Consider the following 25,987-nt stretch of genomic DNA (forward strand, 5'->3'; position numbering starts at 1 on the left):
TGGACCAGCAGCTTGAGCTTCCCCACCCTTCCTGGAAATAGATCATGGTGCAGGGAGGCTCTGTCTTCTCCACACCCAAGCAGATATTTAAGAATTCAGAGCACCCGTTTGACTTGTTCAGCAGACTGAGCCACCCTAACCTTCCTGGACATAGACTGCAATGAAGTGGAGTTTTCTCTTCTCCATGCCCAGGCAGGTATCTGTCTCCAGGCATTTGAAGCACTCATTTACTTGGTTCAGCAGCCTGAACTGCCTCACCCTTCCTGGACCTAGATCTTGGTACAGTAGGGCTTTCTCAGTGCCCCACCCGCACAGATCTCCAGGTGTTCAGAGCACCAGCTCACGTGGATTAGCAGGCTAAGCTGTCCCACCTTTCCTGTGCAGATATCCTGGCACACCTCTCTACTACATGCTCAGTCAGATCTCTAGGCATTATGAGCACCTGCACAAGCAGATATCCAGGCATTCAGGGCACCATTCATCTGGATCAGCAACCTGACCTGCCCCACCCTTCCTGTGCAGAGATCCTGGTACAGGGAGAATCTCTCTGCTTCATACCCATGCAGAATGCCAGGCATTTGGAACAACCACTCATCTGGTTCAACAGCCTGAGGCACCCCACCCTCCTTGGACATAGATCATGGTGCAGCAAGTGCCTCTCTGCTTCAGGCCCAAACAGATCTCCAGGAATTCAAAGCACATGCATGCCTGGTTAATCAGTCTGTCACCCAACTCTCCTGTTTAGAGATCTTGGTTCAGGGGATCCTCTCTGCTACATGGCTATACAGAGCTCCAGGCACTTAGAGTGCTTACCCTTCTGGATTAGAAGCTTAGGCCATCCTCCAATTTTGTGCAGAGAACCTGGAGCTGAAGCAGTGTTCCAACTCCATCCCTAGGCACACCTGTCAGTATTTGGTGGCTGCTCACAAGACTCGCCCTTGGTGCTGGTGCCTTAGCGTGCCATCAGGGGACAAATAGGTGGACCTGCCCAGTCATCCCCTGACCCTTTATGGTCTTTGCTGCTCTGGGGCTGGTCGGGGAGCTGAGACCACTATACATGCCATGAATCTGTCTATTGTCTTAGGCAATAGGGAGTTTCTGCCAGTAAATAAGAATCAAATATATACCCAGACACGTTGGCCACAGCCAGCTCTTACCTATAAATGCCATCAATAGCTTGTAGGTTGAACTCCACAGCCCAATATAAAATCAGCCAAAGTAAATGAATAAGGCTATGAAAGCAAAGGCAGAAGACCCTATCCAGCATTCTCTACAGTCACATCCCCCCAAAATGGAGGGAAAAGGGAAAAGGAAAGAATAAAAATAATAATAATATTAACATTATAGAGAAAGCAAGAAGAAAAAACACTACCCACACAAAAATATTATAAAAATTAAAGAGCTAGTGTCTCCATATGAGAAAGAACCAGCAAAAGAATTCTGCCAGCATGAAAAATATGAAAGGAGTGACACCACAAAAGGACCACATCAGCTCTCCAGCAATGGTCCCTAACCAAAATGGAAATTCAGAAATGACACATAAAGAATTCAAAGCATTGATTTCAAGGAAGCTTAATGAGATCTAAGACAAGGTTGAAAATCAACACAAAGAAATTTCTAAAGCAATCTAGAAAATGAAGGAAGAGATAAAGAAGTCAGTTAGAGATTCTGGAATTGAAAAACTCACCTAAGAAACTTCAAAATACAATTGAAAGCTGTATCAACAGACTGTATCAAGCAGAATTAAAAAATTTAGAGCTTGAAGACTGTTTTTCTGAGCTGACACAGTGAGATAAGAATTAAAAAAAGAAGAATTTTTTAAAAATGAACAAAGTACTTAAGAAATATGTAATCATTCAAAGCAAAAAAACATACAAATTATTTGGCATTTAATAATAGGAAATATATTTGAGGGAATAATTCAAGAAACTTTCTTAACCTTGCTAGACAGGTAAAAATCCAGATACAAGAAGGTGATAGAACATCTGTAAGATACTATGCAAAATGAACATCACCAAGGCATTACAGCCACCAGTCTGTCCAAGATCAACACTGAAGAAAAAATCTTAAAGGCAGCTAGAGAAAAAGGGAAGATCATGCACAAAGGGAACCCATCAGGCTAACAGCAGACTTCTCAGCAGAAACATTACAAGCCAGGAAACATTGGGGGCCTGTTTTCAGCATTCTTAAAGAAAAAATAATTCCAACCAAGAATTTCACATTCTGCCTAACTAAGCTTCGTAAGAGAAGGAGAAATAAGATCTTTTCCAGACAAGCAAGGACTAAGGGAATTCATTAGCACTACACCAGCAATACAAGAGATTTTCAAGAGAAGCCTAAATATGGAAATGAAATAACAATATCTGCTACCACAAAAATACACATAAATACATAGTCTGTAAACCCTATAAAGTAATCACACAATATGTGACCCTATAAAGCAACCAGGTAACAACTTCATGATAAGATCAAAACCTCACATACCAATATTAACCTTGAATGTAAATGGCCTAAACACCTGACTTAAAAGACACAGAGTGGCAAGTTGAATAAAAAAAAAAATCCATTAATCTGCTGTATTCAAGAGACCCATCTCACACCTAACAGCCATACGCTCAAAGTAAAGGGTTGGAGAAAGATCGGCTGCACAAATAGAAAACAAAAAAGAGCAGAGGTTGCTATTCTTATAGCAGAAAGCAGACTTTCAACCAACAACTGTAAAGAAGAACAAAGAAGGGCATTCCATAAAGATAAAAGGATTTAATTCAATGAGAACACATAACTATACTAAATATATAGGCATCCAATATTTGAGCATCCATATTTATAAACTTAATAGACATCTACAGTATACTCCACCTATCAACCACAGAATATATTCATTAGCACACAGAATATGCTCTAAGACTGACTACATGCTCTACCATAAGGCAAATCTCAATAAATTCAAAAAAATTAAAATTATACTATCAGACCACAGTGGAATGAAAATAGAAATTAATACTAAGATGCCTCAAAAACCACATAATTTCTTGGAAATTAAACAACTTGTTCCTGAATGACTTTTGGGTAGACAATGAAATCAAGAAAGAAATTTAAAAATTCTTTGTAATAGAGAAAAACAGAGACACATCATACAAAAATTTCTGGGATACAGCAAAAGCAGTGTTAAGAGGAAAGTTCATAACACTAAATGTCAACCTCAAAAAGTTAGAAAGATCACAAATTAATGATGTAACACTGCACCCAGAGTAACTAGGAAAACAAGAACAAACTAACCCCAAAGATAGCAGAAGAAAATAAATAACTAAAATCAGAGCTGAACTGAATAAAATAGAGACCCAAAAACTCCACATAAAAAAATCAATAAAACCAAAAGTTGGTGATTTGAAAGGATAAACAAGATTGATTGACTGCTAGCTAGATTAACAAAGAAAGACACTATTTAATTTTTTTTCTTAGGGATACACCAGGCAGAATGGAGCAACTGAGATATCCTGGCAAATTTGATGAGGTCCCCAAGGTCTCTGATTTGGAATACCTCCTCTAGCAATTACCTGAGGCTTAACATCTGCTAATTCTGTGCTACTGTAAGATAGTTCTTAGTTTACTGGGTCTGAAAAGCAGGGTGTTTTTTAGTCTCTGGTATTTCTTAACAGTTGATGGATGTGGTATGATTACCTGATGATGTACTTTTAACCAACTGTATGTCATCCCAGGGGTTTGTCTGTCTTAAAGAACATTCAAAGAAAAGGAATGGCTAATCATATATAGGAGATCTTCTTAGCTGAGATTTAAGGGAGACCTAGAGAAAAGCTAACAGGAAAAGGATGTGCATTGTGGCGGCTGTAACAATACAAAAAACCATTATAAATAATAAAACTAGAAAAAAGATTTATGAAAACAGGTAAATGGCCATTTTAGCTAGTGGTCAGATCCTTGGGATTTGGAGCTACAAGAATAATTATGTGGATCTGCAAGCACTCTTTGTCAGAAACAGCAAAGGGTGTTTGTCTAACAGGCTACAGGGGCAGAGAAGTGGTAGTGATAGCCAGGGAAACACCATCACTGGGACAACTGGGTGCGACGAGGGGCAGCTGGATGGCCTGTGCATGCAGTGGAAGTGGGCAGGAATTTTAACATAACCGGTCACATCCATGGCTCTCTGCAGCTAGTTGTAAATTGAATTTTGTTTCTTTCGTATGTTTTTCACTTGGGAAATTCAAAAAAAATTAACAAAGGAACTCACAGCATTGACATGTTTTGGATGCTATGAAAATGGATAAAAGAGTCATCAAGATTCAGACATTTAAACCAATTCACCTGCTTTACTCTTCGGGATCTTTTATTATTATTATACTTTAAGTTCTGGGGTACATGTGCAAAATGTGCAGTATTGTTACATAGGTATACACGTGGCAGAGTTTAGTTTTGGAACTAAAATATTTGTATATTCACAATGCTTTCCCTGTGTCTAATAGCTTTAAGAGGCAAGTTTTTTTTCAAAAATTATTATTGTGGATGTTCAACAAGGCTAAATATGTTTTTTTAATCAGATTTTCTTTTAAAAAGTACAACATGAAGTCTATGGATTATCAGAGTACTTTTTAAAATTAAAGTTTTTCTTCTTTTTCTATATTTGAAGTATAAAAAAGCAAATGATTTTTAATTTGTGCCTTCAGCTACTCCTGTTGCATTAATTTAAACTGTATTAAAAAGCCATTTCTACTTTCCAGGTATTATAAATTGTCACGCTCTTAGTAAACAATTTTATATCACAAAAAAAAGAAAGAAGATCCAAATAAGCATAATCAAAAATAACAAAAGTGATATTACTACCAATCTCACAGAAATACAAAAGATCCTCAGTGATTAATATGACTTGTATCTCTGTCCCAATACAAAACTCATGTTGAATTATGATCTTCAAGTTTGAAGGTGCGCCTGGTGGGAGGTGATTTGATCATGGGGTCAAAGTTCTAATGAATACTTTGGTATCATTTCCTGGTGCTGTTCTCATGATAGTGAGTGAGTTATTGTGAGATCTGGTTATTTAAAAGGATGTGGCACCTCCCCCATCTCTCTCTTTCTCCTGTTCCAGCCATTTGAAGTGCTGGCTGCCTCTTCACCTTCCACCATGAGTAAAGGTTTCCAGAAGTCTCCTCAGAAGCTGAGAAGATGCCAGCATCATGCTTCCTGTACAGCCTGAAGAACCATGAACAAATTAAACCTATTTTATTTATAAATTACCCACTTTCAGGCATTTATTTATAGCAAGGCAAGAATGGACTAATACAGAAAATTAGTACCAAGTAGTGGGGCATTGCCATAAAGATAACTGAAAATGTGGATGCACCTTTGGAATTGAGTAACTGGCAAAGGTTGGAAGACTGTGGAGGGCTCAGAAGAAGACAGGAAGATGAGAGAAAGTTTGAAACTCACTAGAGACTTATTAAACTGTTGTGACCAAAATGCTGATGGTGATATGGACAATGAAGTCCAGGCTGAGGATCTCTCAGAGGGAGATGAGGCATTTATTGGGAACTGGAGCAAAGGTCACTTTTGTTACATATTAGCAAAGAGATTGGCTGTATTGTGCCCCTGATCTAGGGATATGTGGAACTTTGACAGATGATGATTCATGGAATATGGCAGAATAAATTTCTAAGGAGAAAAGCTTTCAAAATGTGACCTGGCTGCTTCTAACAGCCTATGCTTATATGCATGAGTAAAGAAATGTCATAAAACTAGAACTTATATTTAAAAGGGAAGCAGAGCATAAAATTTGGAAAATTTGTAGCCCAGCCATGTGATAGAAAAGAAGAGCCCATTTTCAGGGGAGGAATTCAAGCAGGCTGAAGAAAGTTGCATAAGTAAAAAGGAGCCAAGTACTAATAGTCAAGACAATGAAGAAACAGCCTAGAAGGCATTTCAGAGACTTTAACAGTAGCCCCTCCTACTACAGTTGCAGAGGCCCCAAAGGGAAAAATGGTTTTGTGGGCCAAGCCCAGAACCATGCTGCCCTGCACAGCCTTCGGACACTGAGCCCTGCATCCCAGCCACTTCAGCTCCAGCCATGGCTCAAAGGGGCCCACGTACAGCTCAGACCGCTGCTCCAGAGGGTGCAAGACATAAGCCTTGGTGGTTTCCATGTGGTGTTAAACCTGCAGGTACACAGAATGCAAGAGTTGAGGCTTAGAAGCCACTGCCCAGATTTCAGAGGATGTACGGGAAAGCCTGGATTTCCAGACAGAAGCCTGCTGCAGGGTTGGATCCCTCATAGAGAGCCTCTACTGGGGCAATGAGGAGAAGAAATCTGGGTTGAAGCCCTCACAGAGAATCTCCACTGGGGCACTGCCTAGTGGAGCTGTGAGAAGACAGCCATTGTCCTCCAGACTCACAAATGGTAGATCTACTGGCAACTTGTATCCCTAGTCTGGAAGAGCCACAGGCACTCAACACCAGCCCATCAGAGCAGCTGTGAGGACTGAACCCTGCAAAGCCACAGGGATGGACCTGAGTAGGCTTTGAGAGCCTATCCCTTGCACCAATATGTCCTGAATGTGAGACATGGAGTCAAAGGAGATTGTTTTGAAGGTTTAAAATTTAATGACTGCCATGCTGGGTTTTAGACTTGCAAGGTGCCTGGAGACCCTTTCTTTTGGCCAATTTCTCCCTTTTGGAACAGGATTATTTACCCAATGCATGTAGCCCCATTGTATCTTGGAGAAAGTAACTTGTTCTTTGATTTTACAGTCTTATAGGTAGAAGGGGCTTGCCTTGTCTCAGATTAGACTTGGACCTTTGGACTTTTGGGTTAATGCTGGAATGAGTTAAGATTTTGGAGGACTGTTAGAAAGGCATGATTGTATTTTGCAATGTGAGAAGAACATTAGATTTGGGAGGGGCCAAGGGCAGAATGATACAGTTTGGATCTGTGTCCCCATTCAAATCTTATGTCGAATTATAATCCCCAGTGTTGGAGGTGGAGCCTGCTGGGAGGTGATTGGATCATGGGGGTGGAGTTCCCATGAAATATTAGCCCCATCTCCTGGTCCTGTTCTCATGAAAGTGATTGAGTGAGTTTACATGAGATCTGGTTATTTAAAAGTTTGTGGCACCTTCCCCTCTTTCTCTTTCTCCTTGCTCTGGCCATGTGAAGTGCTGGATCTCCGTTTGCCTTCCACTATGAGTAAAGGTTTCCTGAGGTTTCCCCAGAAACCAAGCAGATGCCAGCATCACGCTTCCTCTTCAGCCTGTGGAACCATGAGCCAATTAAACCTCTTTTTTTAAATAAATTACATAGTTTTAGGTATTTATTTATAGCAATGTGAGAATGGACTAATACAGGGACTATTAGGATACATACTAGAAAATTTACAGGAAATGGATCAACTCCTGGAAACACACAACCTTCCAAGATTTAATCAGGAAACAATTGAAACACTGAATAGACTAATATCAAGTTTTGATATTGAATTAGTAATAAAACCTACCAACCACAGAAAGCCCCAAAGCAGATGACTTTATAGCCAAATTCTACCAGATGTACAAAGAAAAGCTAGTACCAATTCTACTGGAACTATCCCAAAAAATTTAAGAGAAAGGACTTCTCCATAAGTCATGCTATGAAACCAGCATCACTCTGATACCAAAGCCTGGCAAGGACACAACTAAAAAAGAAAACTACAGGCCAATACCCCTGAGGAAAATAGACACAAGAATCCTCAACAAAATCACCGCAAACCAAATTCAACAATATATCAGAAAGTTAATCCACGATGATCAAGTAGGCTTCATTCCTAGAATGCAAGGTTGTTTCAACATGTGCAAATCAATAAATGAGATTCACCAAATTAACAGAAGTTAACATACACACACAAAGATCGTCTCAATGAACTTGGAAAAAGCTTACATAAAATTCAACATACATTCATTATAATAACTCTCAAGAAGTTAGGTACTGAAGGAACATACCTCAAAAATAACGAGAGCCATCGATGACAAACCAACAGCCAACATCATACTGAATGAGCAAAAGCTGGAAGCATCCTCCTTGAGAAATGGAACAAGACAAGAATGCCCAGTGTCACCATTCCTATTCAACATAGTACTGAAAATGCTAGCCAGTGCAATCATGCAAGAGAAATAAATAAAAGTCATTCAAATAGGAAAAGAAAAAAGTCAAACTATCTTTGTTGATGATATGATTCTATTCTCAGAAAACCCTAATACTCTGCCAAAAGGCTGTTAAAACTGATAAGCAATTTTAAGGTTCCAGGAAACAAATTCAGTGTACAAATTCAGTAGCATTCTATACACCAATAATCTTCAATCTGAGAGCCAAATCAAGAATATAATCCCATTTACAATAGTCACAAAAATGATAAAATACTTAGGAATACTTTTAACTAAGGAGAGCCACAAAACACTGCTAAAAGAAATCATAGATGACACAAACAAATGGAAAAACATTTCATGCTCATAGATTGGAAGAACCAACATCATAAAAATGGTCATATTGCCCAAAGCAATCTACAAATTTAATGCTTTTCCTATCAAACTACCAACATCATTTTTTCACAGAATTGGGGGAAAAAATGCCAGAATTCATATGGAGCCAAAAAAGAGCCTGAATAGTCAAAGCAATCCTAAGCAAAAAGAACAAAGCCATAGGCATTACATTACCCAACTTAACTATACTATAGGATTACAATAAACAAAGTAGCAAGGTACTAGTACAAAAACAGACATGTAGACCAATGGAACAGAATAGATAACCTAGAAATAAAGCCTCATACCTACAGCCATCTAATCACTGACAAAGTTGACAAAAATAAGCAATAAAGAAAAGACTCTCTATTCAATAGATGGTGCTGAGATAGCTGGTGAGCCATATGAAGAAGAATGAAACTGGATCCCTACCTTCTGCATATGCAAAAATTAACTCAAGATGGATTAAAGATTTAAATGTAACATATCAAACTATAATAATCCTAGAAGAAAACCTAGAAAACACCATTCTGGACATCTACTTTGGAAAGTAATTTATGACTAAATCCTCAAAAACAAATGCAAAAAAAATAGACAATTGGGACCTAATTAAATGAAAGATCTTCTGCACAGCAAAAGAAACTATCAAAGGAGTAAGCAGACAACCTACAGAATGGTAGAAAATATTTGCTGTGCATCCAAAAAAAGGTCTGATAGCCACAATCTATAAAAAATCTAAGCAATTCAACAAGCAAAAAGCAAATAACCCTATTAAAAATGGGCAAAGGATATGAACAGACACTTCCCAAAAGAAGACATACAAGTGGCCAAACAAGCATGAAAAAGTGCTCCACATCAGTAATCATCAGAGAAATGAAAAATCAAAACCACAATGAGATACCATCGCACACCACTCAGAATGACTATTATTAGAAAGTCAGAAAACAACAGAGGCTGGAGAAAAGGGAATGCTTATACACTGTTGGTGGCAATATAAATTAGCTCAGCCACTATGGAAAACAGTTTGGAGATTTCTCAAAGAACTTAGAATTACCATTCAATCCAGCAATCCCATTGCTGGGTACATACTCAAAAGAAAACAAGTTATTTTGCCAAAAGACCTATGCACTTGCATGTTCATCACAGCACTATTCACAGTAAAAAAAAAAAAAAAAAGACATAGAATCAACCTAGGTGTCCATCAATGGTGGATTGGATAAAGCAAATGTGGTACATATACATCATGGTATACTATGCAACCATAAAAAAAATTAAATCATGTCCTTTGCAGCAACATGAATACAGCTGGGGCCATTATCCTAAGCAAATTAACACAGTAACAAAAACCCAAATATCACATATTCTCACTTATAAGTGGGAACTAAACATTGGGTACTCATAGACATAAAGATGGCAACAACAGACATTAGAGACTACTGGGGGGAACAGAGGGAGAGGGGTAAATATTGCTCAATACCTGGGTAATGGGATAATTTGTACCCCAAATGTCACATCACATACCCAGGTAACAAACCTGCACATGTAGCCCCTGAATCTAAAATAGAAGTTGAAAATAAGTAAGTAAATATGAAGAAATGAAGGCACTAAAAAGAAAAAAGACTTCAACCTTGATGTTATTTTTCTCCATGAAAATTCCATAATTCCCTATTTGGAGGTGGCTAACTCTGTCTACTCTCATGAATTCCTCTCTCACAGTACCCAGTACGCTCTTTGTGAGTCCCTCTATAACTCTGAGGTCTACAAGGAGAGGAGCCATATCTAACGTGTCCAATATCATTACTACAATATTAGCCCAGTGCCTATAAAACAACATGCACTCAGTTAATATATATGAGATCAACAAATGGATAACTAATTGACTAATGTTAAGGATATAGATGGAAAGCAAAATAGAATTTTGATCAAATAACGCAATATGAACTGGAAATTCTTGCCTTGGCAAAACAGAGCTTAAGATTTATCTATTTCTCTAAAAATTTTACATTCTATTGATGAGGGCGTTGGGGAAAGGCTAATGCATGACATTCTCCATCACCACCTAGGCATAGAACCATAAGCATTAACCATAATAGCTGACATGATGAAAGGCTTTCCAATCAGTGCTCCAAGTGCATTGTGAGTGTTCACTTACCTGGTCCTCACAACAACCTCTTAACATAGATACTAATATATCCATTTTACAGATGAGGAAAACGAGGCACAGATTGGTTAGTAAGCTTGCAAAAAGGCGCACAGCAGAAAGTCAGTATTTGAATTCAAGAGACCTTAGCTAGTAATAAGACCCATTTCAACTGATATAAAGAGAACAGTTTTAGCATCAAGGAAATGAGAAATATGGGGAAATTATATCATGGTTTTGGTCCAAATTTGTGAACCTTCCTCCATCATGTTTAGACTGAAAAACACATCTACCTGGTCCACTGCTAGTAAAGGACTATGGGCAGGAAAATCTCCTTCAAAATGGAAGAAACTCCAATTTCAAAGTACAATTTCCAACTATAATTTCACTTTTATTTACTACTAAGTAAATAAAATCAAAGAGTTATTAAATTTTGAATGCTCTTTTTTGTTCCAGAGGTAAAATATTGATGCTAGCTAATATAGTAATTTAATATAAATGATTGCCTTGAAAAAATTTTAAGAATAAGAGAAAATATGTATCAGATATGGCTCATGGATATCAAGCTCTGCACAATATTATAGAGAAAAGGTCATAAAAATTTGGGAATACCAGGTGAAAGTTAAAAAAGAATCATAACTGCAGGCCTTCTCATAGCCTTTACTATGCTATTCATTGTGAACCCCCATATATAATGTGCAATGTTACCTAAGCTATTTAATCATAAAATAATTTCCTTAGGGAGTTTTTTTAGGATTTACATGCTACTGAATTTATTGGGGGAATTATTGGTCTAGCAAATGATAATACTCTTATTTTAAAATACCTACAGCTTAGCCATTGGAAAATCATCATCTGGTTTTTACCAACTAAATATAGTACCATATGAAAATGGTACAGAACCATCTATTAATTGCTGTGAACACTGATATTTGGAAAAGCTATTAAAACTGATTTATTCCGACATCCCACCCAGGGTGAAGGATAAAATGAAAATTAAGATTTAGTTTAGCTTTCCCAGTTAAGGTTTGGTTCAACTTAACCATGTAATAGTCTTATGCTGAAAAATTAAAAGTACTAGAGTAAAATACCCCTCTGGAAAGAAATCAACGCTACTTTGCAGAAATAGAGCTACCTCACTAAGCTCATTTATAAAGGGAAAAACCTAAGGTAACACTATAATAAAACATGAATTTCTATTATTGTTTTCCTTTAATTGAACTAAATACAATTAACAGTAACTCGGCATCCTGTAAGAAATTATGTCAGGAAATTAACAATGAACTTGAGCCTATGTAGAGGACACATTTCAGGTCTCCAGTAGTCCGTAATTAATGAACATCTAGTAATAGTCCATAATTAGCCAAAATCTATAGAATTCAAAAACACATGCTGGACAAGGAAGCATAGAGAACCAGTCAATGACACAGATCAGAATAATTCAGGGGCCAAAATTACGAAAAATTCAAATGAAAATGTGTCTTTCAAGTTGGTGCCTGTTCCTTCCATTTAACAGATGAAGAAAATGAGACCCGAAGAAGACAGGTGACTTACCAAGGTCATAAGGAAAGTCAAAAGCAGAGTCAAAACTATTATGGTTATGACTCTGCTTTTGACTTTCATGTGAACTTATTAAGTGTAAAATTGGTTATGTTGAACGAATTGCAGTTGCTGATATTCACTGTTTTAATGTACAAAAATTATTTTAAAAATAAAAAAAGAAAAAGGAAAGAGAAGAAAAAGAAAACTTCCCCACTGCTAGTCCAGAACCTTTTTTCACAGAATGCCAGACCTTCAGTGTCTGCAACCACATTGCACTTAAAAGAAAGGAGGGTGAGGGTGGGAGAGTGAAGAAAGATTTGGTGTTTTGAGTCTCAACTACCAAATAGAGATTTCACTTAAATATTTAAAATTGTTTCTAAGTATTAGGAAACTGAAAGAAATAAAGTATAAAACCTTTCCACTTCAAAAATAATAAGGTAACCAGTAGAGCAAATAATTCACTGGAGAATGAATGTAATTAAATAATTGATGCGAATAATGCACCAGTCTGCAATCTTTTAAAAAAAAAAAAAAAAACACTTCAAATTATTTTGAGTACAATCAGAGGGTTGGTAACAGTAGTTCCTGCTTGAGTTTCCCTGCAAGGATTCTTGGCTCCACCTAGTGTCAAACAATCAAAAAACACACCATTAAATGGCAGAAATCAGCATAATTGTACTGCTGGTTTCTTCTTTTCCTTAGAAAAGCAAGCTACCACCTGTAGAATTATTAGCCTCTTCTGCCTAACTAGAAGCTGTGAACGCATTTAAATTTATTGTAAACTTCAAAGTTCATGACAACCTTCTATAGTTGGACCTGTCTATACAATCATATTCTGAAAAAATGAATTCAAAAATGAATAAATTGTATATTCAACCCAATATATAATTTTTTTATTTCATTCCATAGACCTTACTGAGCACCTCCTTTGTACCAGGCAATGTACAATGGACTAAGGATAGGAAATAAAACATAACATTATTGTGGAGAAGAGAAATAAGGAATCAAATAAAATGGAATATATTAGGTGCTTATTGACTGAAATGATTTTTAATTATAATAGGTGTCCAAGTGAAGATTAAAGAGAAAAAGCATGGCTTGCAGAATAAACAATCTTGTGATAGCTTTTAAGCACAGAATGAGAGCCTTTGAAGAGCTGAATACGGCAGGGGGCGCTGAGAGATGGCAATAGCTCAGAGGCACGTTCTGAAGTCAGATGGGCCTAGTCCTGACTCTGCTATTTCACTTCTCTGTGATTTGGTTTTCACATTTGTTAAACTGGGATAATAATAGTGTCTCTTACATTTGGTAGTTGTAAGCATAAATGAAATTAATACACAGAATGCACTTAGAACAGTGCCTGGCACATTGTGAGCTCAATATCACTGCTTGCATCTATTTTCGCTGGAGTTTAAATGCTGTGGACTGAAATGGGAGGCAGTCACCAATAATGCACAAATTCTCCATTTGTGGACAAATGGGAACTGACACCCTTCTCTCTCCACATACATGTTCTGTAGTGGAGCCAGCTCACTAATGCTCACAACCAGAAGTTTATATACAGTGGGGAAGTCTAGAGAACCAGCTGCCTCAGAGATAATCACTTTCATCTTTCAGCCCTAGTATGAGGAAAATTTCTGCCAGAACTTCTCTGTATACCTTAAAGTGACCAAGGACTCAGTGGTTACTTGAGGCCAAGGGTCTCAGAGTGGAGAACTCTATGGTTCTTGCAGCCTCCTCTTTGCCAGGACAGAGGATGATTTACAGGGCAGACACAGAAGTATGACAAAAGACCACAGTTCCAGAGGAATTATCTCTTGTATCTGCCAGAGTTTATTTTCTGATGTTTCTTGCATCTTCTGGTACAGTCTTGTATTCCTTCCACCAGGAAACAAAGAAAGAACAAAAGAAGAGGAGAAAAAGAAGAGAAAAAGGAAGAAGAGAAAGAAGAGGAGGACAGAAACTAATATATATTGAGTGCTTATGTCCTAAGCATTTTATATGTATCAATCTCCTTTAATTAACACAACAACCCTATGAGATAGGCCTATTATTATTTACATCTTACAAATGAGAAAACTGAAATTGAGGCCCAGGGAGATTAAACAACTTACCCAAAGTCGCACAGCTGGTAAGTGGAGCAGTGTATTTCTAATACTTTTTAACTATCATACTTACTGTTTTTCATGAACCTTCCATCCTCAAAGGCCCTCAGAATGATGGACCACCCAATCAGGCTTGCCTTCCTCATTATCCTTCCCATCCGCCGCTCAGACCTTCTGCCTAAATAGCCGTTCTTTCAAACTGGCTAAATTCAGCTAGGTAATAAAAACTATACATGCACACGTATGTATGTGTGTTTGCGTTTGAGCAAATTGGCATTAAAATAAAGAAGAGTTCTAATTCAGCCAAACCACACTCGTATGTACATGCACACACACACACACACACCTACCTTCTCCTCCTACCTTAACACCTAATTCTCCCAGAAATATTTGACTTTTAAAAGATTGTTAATTCGAATTGTTCCTGTGTAAAATTTCTCAAAATTTCTCATAAAGTCTAAATTTCCCTTGAGAACACCTTACTTCATTTCTGCAGCCTTATCTTCACTACCCATAGACATCCATAATTGGTTTTTCTATAAGGACTGAAGAAGGCAGACTAAGTGAGAGTAAAGTCTCAGATTCTGAAAAAAATAGAATGGGTCAAAACTCAAGAGAATGATTATTTTTACACTAAGAATTTAGTGTTTGACCCTAAGAATCTCTGGATATTGCTTTTTTCAATAGACATATATGTTTATATTGTAAGAGCATTTCAGATCCCACCAAAGGTGGGCTATAAAAATAACAAAGAAAAATGGAAATAAATAATAAGGATTATGTGAAAACATAACAAGATTTACAAAAGTTATTATAATGTAATCAGCTCAAAATCTCCTTTTTGCAATATGTGAGGTTACTTTCTTACATCAACCAAACACATATCAAGACATCTTTGTTTTGTGGATACTACTACACACAATAGAAGAAATACTAGACAGGCAGTGACTACAGGGCTTTCAAAACTAGTTTCTCATTCTAAATCTAATTAGATTCATCTAGTGCACCACCTGCATTTTGTCATTTCTCACTTCTGTGGAGACAGCCCAAGCCACTATTTTGATTTAAAATTTACAAAAGAAACATTCTCTGAAGATACCTGACAAATGGGGTCACTGATACTTCTATACCTAGAGTTTCTTAAATAGAAATGCAATCTGCAGATGCCCACCAACTTGAGTTAGAGATGTTTTTATAGCCCCATTTTCTTAGAGACAAGAGGAGAGTGTAGGGGTTTTCCCTTAGGGTTATGCAAAAGTTTTGAAAGCATGTACTATACAAGACATTATAGTAGACAATGAAATATAAGACTGAATGAAACATAATCTCTAAACTTAAGGACCTTGATGTCTACTTGAGGAAATAAAACATATTAATTTTATTAAACATGTATTGTGTTAAGGCAATGACACTGAGTGCTAATAAAATGTGGGCTACTTTCCCTTGAGAAGCATGGTCTGGTGGGGAGAAATAAATTGACAGTTTAGCATGGTAAATGTTACAACAGAGTCATACATAGAGTAATATAAGTGTGCAATGAAGATGAGGATGAGGAAGTGGGAGAGAGGTCACCTGGCGGGTTGCCTAAGCTAAACCTTAAAGGATGAGTGAGAATTAGAGGTTTGCAGAGTAAAGAAGTTAGGAATTAACTAGATTGTATTTTTAATGGAGAAAGACAATCCAGAAAGCAGAAGAGGTCCAAAAATGGGAGCTGAATGAAATAGCCAAATATCTGAAAGATAGGTTTTGGTAAAGGCTACTAAAATGGTATTACAAAGAACTATAAGAGTTCAGAAATAAGAGAAATTACTTCTGACTGGAAGGATCTGGGAAAGGTTAACCAAACAACTCACAAGTTAAATTGAAAAGAATCAAGCTAAATGAACAGCAATTCCAATTTTGAAAAAGCAATGTTAATCACATATAAAATACAAAACCAATGTAAAAACCATGCTATAATAATTATCAAATATGTAGTCCTAGAAATTTCAATTACCTGGGAGTTTTACAATTGCCAAGACATTGTGCCAGCCTAATATGGTAAAAGAAGGAGAAGTTCAAATCCTCATTAAGCTTGATTAATACTCTGGTGCTTACGAATACCACATTTTAGCACTCCTTAATACCTTCCTTAATAGTTCACTAGTAGGTAAGTCTTAGTCACATGTCAAGAGTAAGGTCTATGGAACTGCACATTATTCACTAACAAGAATCTAGAGAACAGACTTCAATTTTTCAGTAGTTCTCAGCCCACAAACTGAGGGCTTGAAAAAATCTTTTCATTGTGCAAAGATATCTGTTGTGAGGGAATTTGTACCAATGGGATTTGAACTATTATAAGTTTGCACAAAAAATATGTTAAAAACCTACACTGAATTGCCTGTTTAAGAAGAAAAATAATTTTTTGAATGGAGAAAAATGAAGATGATTTTAAGAACTCTTTCTTATAAATCAAGATTTGCTGAATTGAAACCATCAGTAACCAAAAATAATCTGAGACAAAGGGGATTCCCCAGAGGGCTAATAATCAAAACAGAAGTTTTGTCAAGGGAAATGTGGAGTATGTTAAAGTGTAGAAATGAGTCATAGGGCCATTGACTTTTTTATTAGAAGGGTTGAGTTTCAGTCATTTGATACTGAATGCCCTGCATGAACCAGGCACCTTGCTAGACATTGGAAATAAAGCAGATATGTCCCTATTCTCATTGAGTATACATTTCTAGTGAGGACACAGACAATAAATGAACGAATAAAACCACAAGCACATGTTTAGAAATTATAATAGGAAGGAGGAGTATAAGGAGAGAGAATAAAGGAAGAGACCAAATTTAGATTAGGGTCAGAAATAATCTCTCTGATAAAGCAATATTTATGCTGATGCCAAAGGATGAATAGGAAGGAATTAGCCAGATGAAGAATAAAACAAGGAGTCCAAAACGAAGAAAACTTATGTCTAGTGTCAAAAGGTAGAAAAGAGCTCAGTGAGTTCAAAAAGAGTTTTTAAAATGAATGGGTAGGAATATAATGAGCAAGGCAACAGTGACCCAAGATAAATCTAAAGAAGTGAGTAGACTAGAGTGGCTCTTTGAGACTGAATTAAAATGTTTGAACTTTGTTACATGCAGTGAGGATCTTAGAAATCACCTTGTCTAAATTTATATTAAATGAAAAATATAGGTATCAACAGCTTCCATGTCAACAAGCTGAACATGTCACTTCTTGAACCCATGATTATCAGGGAATTTACTGCTAAAAGAGCCAGTTTTGATGCTGCTTATCATAACTATCAGAAACTCTGCCTATACAAGTTATTTTGTGTGATTTACCTTGATCTTATAGAACAGGTTTGTATGAAAGATCCAGGGCAAGTCAGTAGATCAGAATTACAAAGCTGTGAGATGTGGTTAGCTCCAAAGACTCAGATGAAGATGGATCAGAGTGGCATTTGCAGGGCTCTGGGTGAGGCAGTGAACACTTTTGCCCAGAAGACCACTGCAGCAAGGGCCATGTCGAAGGCATGGGGTGAAGTGAGAGGAGTAGACAAGGGGCTTTAAAAATTTTTTAGTATCTTCCAGATACTAGACACTATGTGAGTTGTCTTCAGGTTTCATGTCATCATCACAACCACCTTATGAACTAAGTATAATCACCTTCATTTACAAATGAGGAAAGGGAAACTCAGATTATTAGGCCCTCATCTCTCAGCACAGAGCTGAAAAGAAGTCTTTCACCACCAGGATTTGAAAAAGACCTGCCCTCTTTCCACTGATGAAGATGCTACCCAATAAAATTCAAGCCCAAACAGAATAAAGAGGTCAAAAATTCCCTTTCATGTAGACCTTTGTCTTATCTTAGTATGACCCTCAAAATGTCCACCCAAAGCAGGCTATCAATATCTGTTAATTAGTTGATGAATTGACATGATTGTAGCCATTCTGCAGTCTTTAAAAGGAGATCTATTTGTGTCAATATACAACGAGCTCATTAAAAACTACCCATAAAACAATTAGGCCAAGGGAATTTTGTCTGATAACAGTGAAAGTAGGAAGTGAGGATTTAGCTGCAGAGTCTGGAATGAGCCTGTTTATCCTCCAGGACCACAGCAGTTTTGTCTTCAGGCTTAAGATAAATCAATGTAAGTGTGAAGGTGTTCAGAAAAATAGGTTCTGCCATTGCTACTATGTCCTGAAGTTTCTTTGAGTTTGCCTTTGAAGAGCACAGCCACTAAACGGCCGCTAGATGTCCTCAAAGTAAAAAAAAAAAAAAAAAAATTATGGCAGAAAAGTACTTCGGCACTTTTAGGAACCACATTGTCTTATTTGTCTAGATTACTGACTCCTGAGCTCTAAGTGAGATAGAGGGATTTGGTAGTTAAACACGAACATCCGACCTCTGTAAATGAAATAGAGTTCTGTAAAGGAAAGGGCATTTAGTAACTTCTCATTTTCATTTTAATTAGGATTTGTATTATTCTCCTTCAGGAAAGCAGGCCAAAGAGACTGAATGAGCAATGGAAACATTATCCTCACCAACACTGACCAGTCACCTGAAGAGCACTGTGAGTGAAGAACCCGTGGGGCCAGCTACTTAGCAATTTCAAATGCATAAAACCTGTGCTCTGGCCTATCTTTAACATCAAAACAGCTGAAAAAAAATTGAATAGTTGGATTGTGATTTCCTGAAATAGAAGCTGCAATACCTTTGGTTTTTTAGTTATGATATTAGCCAGTGAAAAAGCACAATTTAGCAAAGTATGTCCCCCAGTTAGTCTTTTAAATAAACTCAGACTTCTGTAGTCCCCATTGGTCTCTACAGGCTCAGAGGCCCATTTCCTCCTCGCCCCTTACCTTCCTTTTAGTCTCTTTTTCTTTTCCAGTCCTTTTCCCATCTTTAGTTCTTCTGTCTCTCCTCTTCATTTATTCCACTCTTTTAACAGTATCTTAGTTCACCATTTTTATACACACAAAATCAACTTCCTGATAACGGTTTTTAACATATTCAACTGAAATAATAAGCACTTGCCATGGTTTTCAAGAGTCAGGAAAAGGAAACAAAAAGAGGGGGAAAAGAAGAATAAAGAAAGAAGAGGAGGAATGAGAAAAAGAGAAAAAGATTAGAAAACAAGCGGTTCTATCTGTACTTGTTTGAAACTTGAGGAGAAAAATTAAGTTACAAAGAGATGGGGGTTGGGGGGGTAAGAGCTATAGAAAGCTGTTTTCCTTCATTTTCTCTGCCTCCTGGAGCACTGGCCTCCTATATCATGTGTTAGGAATTTCTAATCTTACCACAGCCAGATGACTCATGCCCACTGACTGAGTCTTTAGACTTCTACAAAACACCTGAAAAGATAAATTTTAATTGAGAAAACAATCTCTCACTCCAGGGTATGCTTTCAAGATAGGTAGGGGGATTTTCAGTATTTATTTCCATTTTGTTCACTGAAGACTTATAGGGCTTAATCTTAATTTCAGACATAGTTGTGTCTGACAGCCAGAGACTATTTTCAAATCAAGGGATAAACTGGCATGGACTAATACTTGCTTCTGCCTAGGAATAAAGACTGAAATGAGTCAAAGTTGTCCTGACTTGGGACACAAAGCATGAGGTTAATGTGGGGGGACACCTTGTCTCCTTGAGGAAGCTAGCTCGTCAAACTACCCCTCCCCTCACTCACTTCACTAACTGATGTGGTTAACTATCACATCAAAGGGCAACTCCAGGTTGCCCTTTGGGGATGTGTTGTTTATCTCCCTCAAGACTAAAGTGACTTTCTAACCAAACTCTCTGAGTGCAAGTCACTAAAAAAAAAGAGAGAAATGTGGGGTCCACAACATCTAATTCAAAGTGTGTTAACTAAACCCATAGTAATAATCATATACCAGCATGCCTCTTCTTTTTTGTATAAAAAGCAAATAGAGAAAAAGAATCAATGAAATATTTTCTGAACATATACATGGAAGCCTGGACATAGAAGTATACCATACATAGAAACAAGTAACCACCTACCCAACTTTCGCTTCCAAGGTAAAAACTAACATTAAGGGAGCACTTAGAATATTACTGAACCTGTGCTAAGAGGATCTATAAGCATTAGTTCTAAAACTCTAAACAGCTATAAAAGGTGTATACAATTATTTATATCTATGATCAGAAAAACTAATGCTTTGAGAAGTTTGAACTTTCTTTGAAGTGAATAGCAATTTCTTCTGACATAACTTGAACGAGGCCCTGTGCATGCCTGAGAGCCTGAGAGACCTGGGAATTAGGAAAAAACTGAACTTGAAATTAAGATGGGAAATTAGGCCTTTTATTATTTCTTGGATCTTCAGAAACTGAAATTCCCAGTATGTCTCAGTATATAGAGAAAGGAAACACTCTGATCATCCCCGCTTTTGTCTCTTTCTTTCTTTTAGAAGATTATCCATATTCTGTTCCAGTAAACTCTATTTCCCATGGAATGAAGTCTGCCCAAAGCATCCATTAGCACAGAGCTAGTGGGCAGAGCTTCAAGGTGTGACAAAGAATGGTCAAGTCTGAAGTCTGAACTCCTTCTCTTCTGCAAGACTAACTTGCCACTGCTGATGCCCCTTATTCTGCTGCCATGGAGACCAATTTTTAAGAGTAGAAAGGCTGAAACTTTTAAAAATTGGAGTGCTCTTATATGAATGGAGGAGAACAATGATGAAATGCCAATAAAATAAAGGAAAATTGATTCCCAGAGCCAACTCCCTTTCAAAAGTAGCTTGTCTGTAGCACTACATCCCATTGCTGAGATTGTCCCTGAGATTATTTATTTCAATGTTACTTAAAGTGTAGTCCAAGGACCTACCAATCACAAACTGTTAATTAGCAGTCAGCAATGAGATAAGAACAAAAATTGAGTGTGTGTAGAAACTTTGATATTGCCACATCATCCAAGCAAAAGATTTCATATGTCCAAAAATATCTGTGTGCCTGTATTAGAAAGTAAAACAATTGGGCCTTCATGACCAACAGTTTATAAAGCACTAGTTTACTACATTAGGGTCTTGATAGGTGTCTCCAGGTTTCCATTAAAAGTATTAAGAATTAGTTGACAAAATTCAAGTTTATTGTCTTCCTTCCCAAATAGAACCAGTCCCAATAGAACAAATAGTCCCAGGGTGGGACTTTGTTTTGTTCACTGTTCCATCTCCACTTCCTAGAATCATGCTTAATGCTTAAAGAATATTTGTTGGATGACTGAAATATACTCATCCACCTCAGTGGGAAATGCCCAAGTGTTGTCAGAAGTTTTCCTGGACCACTTTGAAAACTCAGAGACTACAAGACTCCAGTGGTGGCCCATCCTCTGCCACGAGCCTGTGTACTTACCTTACTGCCATCTATAACCTCCTTACCCAGCCCAGTCCTGCATCTCCCCAGGAGGACAGGCAGGAATTATCTCTACTTATTTTACCAGATAAGCTTCAAAATAATTTGTGCACATCTCCTAAAAGAGGTCCATCGAGATTTTGATTGACATTACTTTAAATAAATATATCATCTTTCCTTTGAAAAGAAACATATCCTAATAACACAGAGTAATCTCAATCATGAGCATGATATGTCTGTATTTCTTGTATTCATTTATTTATAACTCACAGTAAAATTTTATAGTTTTTCATATAGTTTCCATACATGTATTGTTAAGCTAATTTCTGGGCTGCTTTATTTTCACAGTTGCTATTGTGTTTGGGGATCTTTCCATGCCCTTTTCTTTTCTTTTTTTTTCTTTTTTCTTTTCAACTTTTATTTTATGTCCCAAGGTACACATGCAGGATATGTAGGTTTGTTACATAGGAAAACATGTATCATCGTGGTTTGCTGCACAGATCAACCCATGCCCTAGGTATTAAGCCCAGCTTCCATTAGCTATTCTTCTATCCCACCCTCCATCCTCCAAAAGACCCCAATGTGTGTTGTTCTCCCCTATGTGTCCATGTGTTCTCATCAATCAACTCCCAGTTATAAGTGAGAACATGCAGTGTTCAATTTTTGGTTCCTATGTTAGTTTGCTGAGGATAACGGCTTCCATTACCATCCACGTCCCTGTCAAGGACATGATCTCATTCCTTTTTATGGCTGCAGAGTATTCCATGGTATATATGTACCACATTTTATCAAGCCTATAATTGATGGGCATTTGGGTTGATTTCACATCTTTGCTATTGTGAATAGTGCTGCAATGAACATACTCTTGCATGTATCTTTATAATAGAATGATTTATATTCCGTTGGGTATCTACGCAGTAATGGGGATTGCTGAGTTTAAAGGTATTTGGTCAATAGTCTATGTGTCTATTCCATTGGTCTATGTGTCAAATGGTATTTGACCCAGCAATCCCATTACTGTGTATATACCCAAGGAATATACCTCTAGGTCTTCAAGGAATCACCACACTGTCTTCCACCATGATTGAACTAATTTATATTCCCACTGACAGTATAAAAGCATTTCTTTTTCTCCACAACCTCACCAGCATTTGTTGTTTCTTGACTTTTTAATAAGCGCCATTCTGACTGGCATTAGACGGTATCTCACTGTGGTTTTGATTTGCATTTTTCTAGTGATCAGCGATGTTGAACTTTTTCTCATACGTTTGTTGGCCACATGAATGTCTTCTTTTCAGAAGTGTCTGTTCATGTCCTCTGCCCACTTTTTAATGGGGTCGTTTGTTTTTTTCCTTCTTAATTTGTTTAAGTTCCTTGTAGACTCTGGATATTAGACCTTTGTCAGATGGATATATTGCACATTTTTTCCCATTCTATAGGTTGTCTGTTCACTCTGGTGATAGTTTATTTTGCTGTGCAGAGGCTCTTTAATTATATCCCATTTGTCAATTTTTGCTTTTGTTGCTATAGCTTTTGGCATTTTCATCTTGAAATCTTTGCCCATTCCTGTGTCCTGAGTGGTATCGCCTAGACTTTCTTCTAGGGTTTTTATAGTTTGGGGTTTTACATTTAAGTCTTTAATCCATCTTGACCATCTTGAGTTCATTGTTGTATAAGGTGTAAGTAAGGCATCCAGTTTTAATTTTCTGCATATGGCTAAACAGTTATCCCAGCACCATTTACTAAATAGGAAATCCTTTCCCCATTGCCTGTTTTTGTCAGGTTTTTCAAAGATCAGATGGCTGTAGGTGTGCAGTCTTATTTCTGAGTTCTCTAATCTGTTCCATTGGTCTATGTGTCTGTTTTTGTACCAGTACCATATCACCTTGGTTACTGTAGCTTTGTAGTATAGTTTGAAGTTGGGTAGCATGATGCACCAAGCTTTGTTCTTTTTGCTTAGAATTGTTGTGGATATGCAGGCTCTTTCTGGGTTCAATAAGAATTTTAAAATAGTTTCATCTAATTCTGTGAAGAATATCAATGTTAGTTTAATGGGAATAGCATTGAATCTGTAAATTACTTTGAGCAGTATGACTACTTTCATGATATTGATTCTCCCTATCCATGAGCATGGAATATTTTTTCCATTTGTTTGTGTCCTCTCTGATTTCTTGGACAGGTGGTTTGTAGTTCTTGAAGGGGTCTTTCATTTCCATTGTTAGCTCTATTCTCAGGTATTTTATTCTCTTTGTAGCAATTGTGAATGGGAGTTCATTCAAGATTGGGTTCTCTCCTTGTCTATTGTTAGTGTATAAGGAATGCTAGCAAATTTTGTACATTGATTTTTGTATTCTGAGACTGCTGAAGTTGCTTATCAGCTTGTGAAGCTTTTGGGCTAAGACTATGGGGTTTTCTCGATATAAGATCATGTCATCTGCAAACAAAGATAATTTGACTTCCTTTCTTCCTATTTGAATACCCTTTATTTCTTTCTCTTGCCTGATTGCCTGGCCAAAACTTATCATATTAGGTTGAATAGGAGTGGTGAGAGAGGGCATTCTTGTTTTGTGCCAGTTTTCAAGGAGAATGCTTCCAGCTTTTGCCAGTTCAGTATGATATTGGCTGTGAGTTTGTCATAGATGGCTCTTATCATTTTGAGGTATGTTTCTTCAATACCTGATTTATTGAGAGTTTTTAATATGAAATGGTGTTGAATTTTGTCAAAAACCTTTTCTAAGTGTATTGAGATAATCATGTGGTTTTTGTCTTTCATTCTGCTTATGTGATAAATCACATTTATTGATTCGTGTATATTTAACCAATCTTGCATTCCAGGGTTGAAGACAACTTGATCATGGGGATAAACTTTTTGATGTGCTGCTGTATTCAGTTGGTTGCCAGTATTTTCATGAGGATTTTTGCACTAATGTTCATCAGGGATATTGGCCTGAAGTTTTCATTTTTTGCTGTATCTGTGCCAGGTTTTGGTATCAGGGTAATGCTGGCCTCATAAAATGACTTAGGGAGGAGTCCCTCCTTTTCAATTGTTTGGAATAGTTTCAGTAAAAATGATATGAGCTCTTCTTTTCACATGTGGTAAAATTCAACTTTGAATCCGTCTGGTCCTGGGCTTTTTGTTGGTGGTGGTGGTGGTGCTGGTGGTAGGCTATATATTTGAGAACTTGTTATTGGTCTAGTCAGGGATTCAATTTCTTCCTTGTTCAGTCTTGGAAGGTGTATGTGTCCAGCAATTTATCCATTTCTTCTAGATTTTCTAGTTTATGTGACTAGAGACGTTTAAAGTATTCTCTGATGGTTGATTGTATTTCTGTGGTGTCAGTGGTAATATCCCCTTTATCATTTCTGATTGTGTTTATTTGAAACTTTTTTCTTCTTTATTAGTCTAGCTAGTGGTCTATCTATCTTATTACTTTTTTCACAAAACCACCTTCTGAATCCATTGATTGTTTGAAGGGTTTTTGTGTCTCTGTCTCCTTCAGTTCCACTCTGACCTTTGTTATTTCTTGTCTTCTGCTACCTTTGGCATTTGTTTGCTCTTGGTTCTCTAGTTCTTTTAGTTGTAATGATACGGTGTCAACTTGAGATCTTTCGAGCTTTGTGATGTGGGCATTTAGTGCTATACATTTCGCTCTTACACACATTAGCTGTGTCCCAGAGATTCTGGTATGTTGTGCCTTTGTTCTCATTACTTTCAAAGAAACTCTTGATTTCTGGCTTAATTTAGTTATTTACCCGAAAGTAATTCAGGAGCAGATTGTTCAATTTCCATGAAATTGTATGGTTTTGAGTGAATTTCTTTATCTTGAGGTCTTATTTGATTGTGCTGTGGTCTGGGAGACTGTTTGGTATGGTTTCAGTTCTTTTGCACTTGCTGAGAAGGGTTTTACTTGTGATTATGTGATCAGTTTTAGAGTAAATAACATGTGGTAATGAGAAGAATGTATATTCTGTTGGTTTTGGGTGGAAAATTTTGTAGATATTTATCAGATCCCTGTGATCCAGAGCTGAGTTTAAGTCCCGAGTATCTTTGTTAATTTTCTGTCTCAATAATCTGTCTAATATTGTTAATGGGGTGTTAAAGTATTCTACTATTATTGTGTGGGAGTCTCTCTTTGAGTATCTCTATGAACTTGTTTTATGAATCTGGGTGCTCCTGTATTGTGTGTATATATCTTTAGAATAATTAGCTCTTCTTGTTGAATTGAACCCTTTACCATTATGTATGTCCTTCTTTGTCTTTTTTCATCTTTGTTGGTTTAAAGTCTGTCTTCCCAGAAACTAGGATTGTGACCCCTGCTTTTTTCTGATTTCCATTTGCTTGGTAAATTTTCCT

At 37.1% G+C, this 25,987-nt stretch overlaps 1 long non-coding RNA gene across 1 annotated transcript in view; it reads right to left on the minus strand.

Moving 5' to 3' along the window:
- LOC134759749 (uncharacterized) overlaps window positions 1-19,512 on the minus strand; it is an 87,968-nt gene extending 68,456 nt beyond the window's left edge. Inside the window, exon 1 of the long non-coding RNA XR_010136461.1 lies at window positions 19,128-19,512. This is a non-coding gene — a long non-coding RNA (uncharacterized LOC134759749). The remainder of the gene's footprint in view (window positions 1-19,127) is intronic.
- Between the last annotated feature and the right edge of the window lie 6,475 nt (window positions 19,513-25,987).

Source organism: Pongo abelii, chromosome 13 (genome assembly GCF_028885655.2).
Source record: "Pongo abelii isolate AG06213 chromosome 13, NHGRI_mPonAbe1-v2.0_pri, whole genome shotgun sequence".
NCBI classification, from domain to species: domain Eukaryota; kingdom Metazoa; phylum Chordata; class Mammalia; order Primates; family Hominidae; genus Pongo; species Pongo abelii.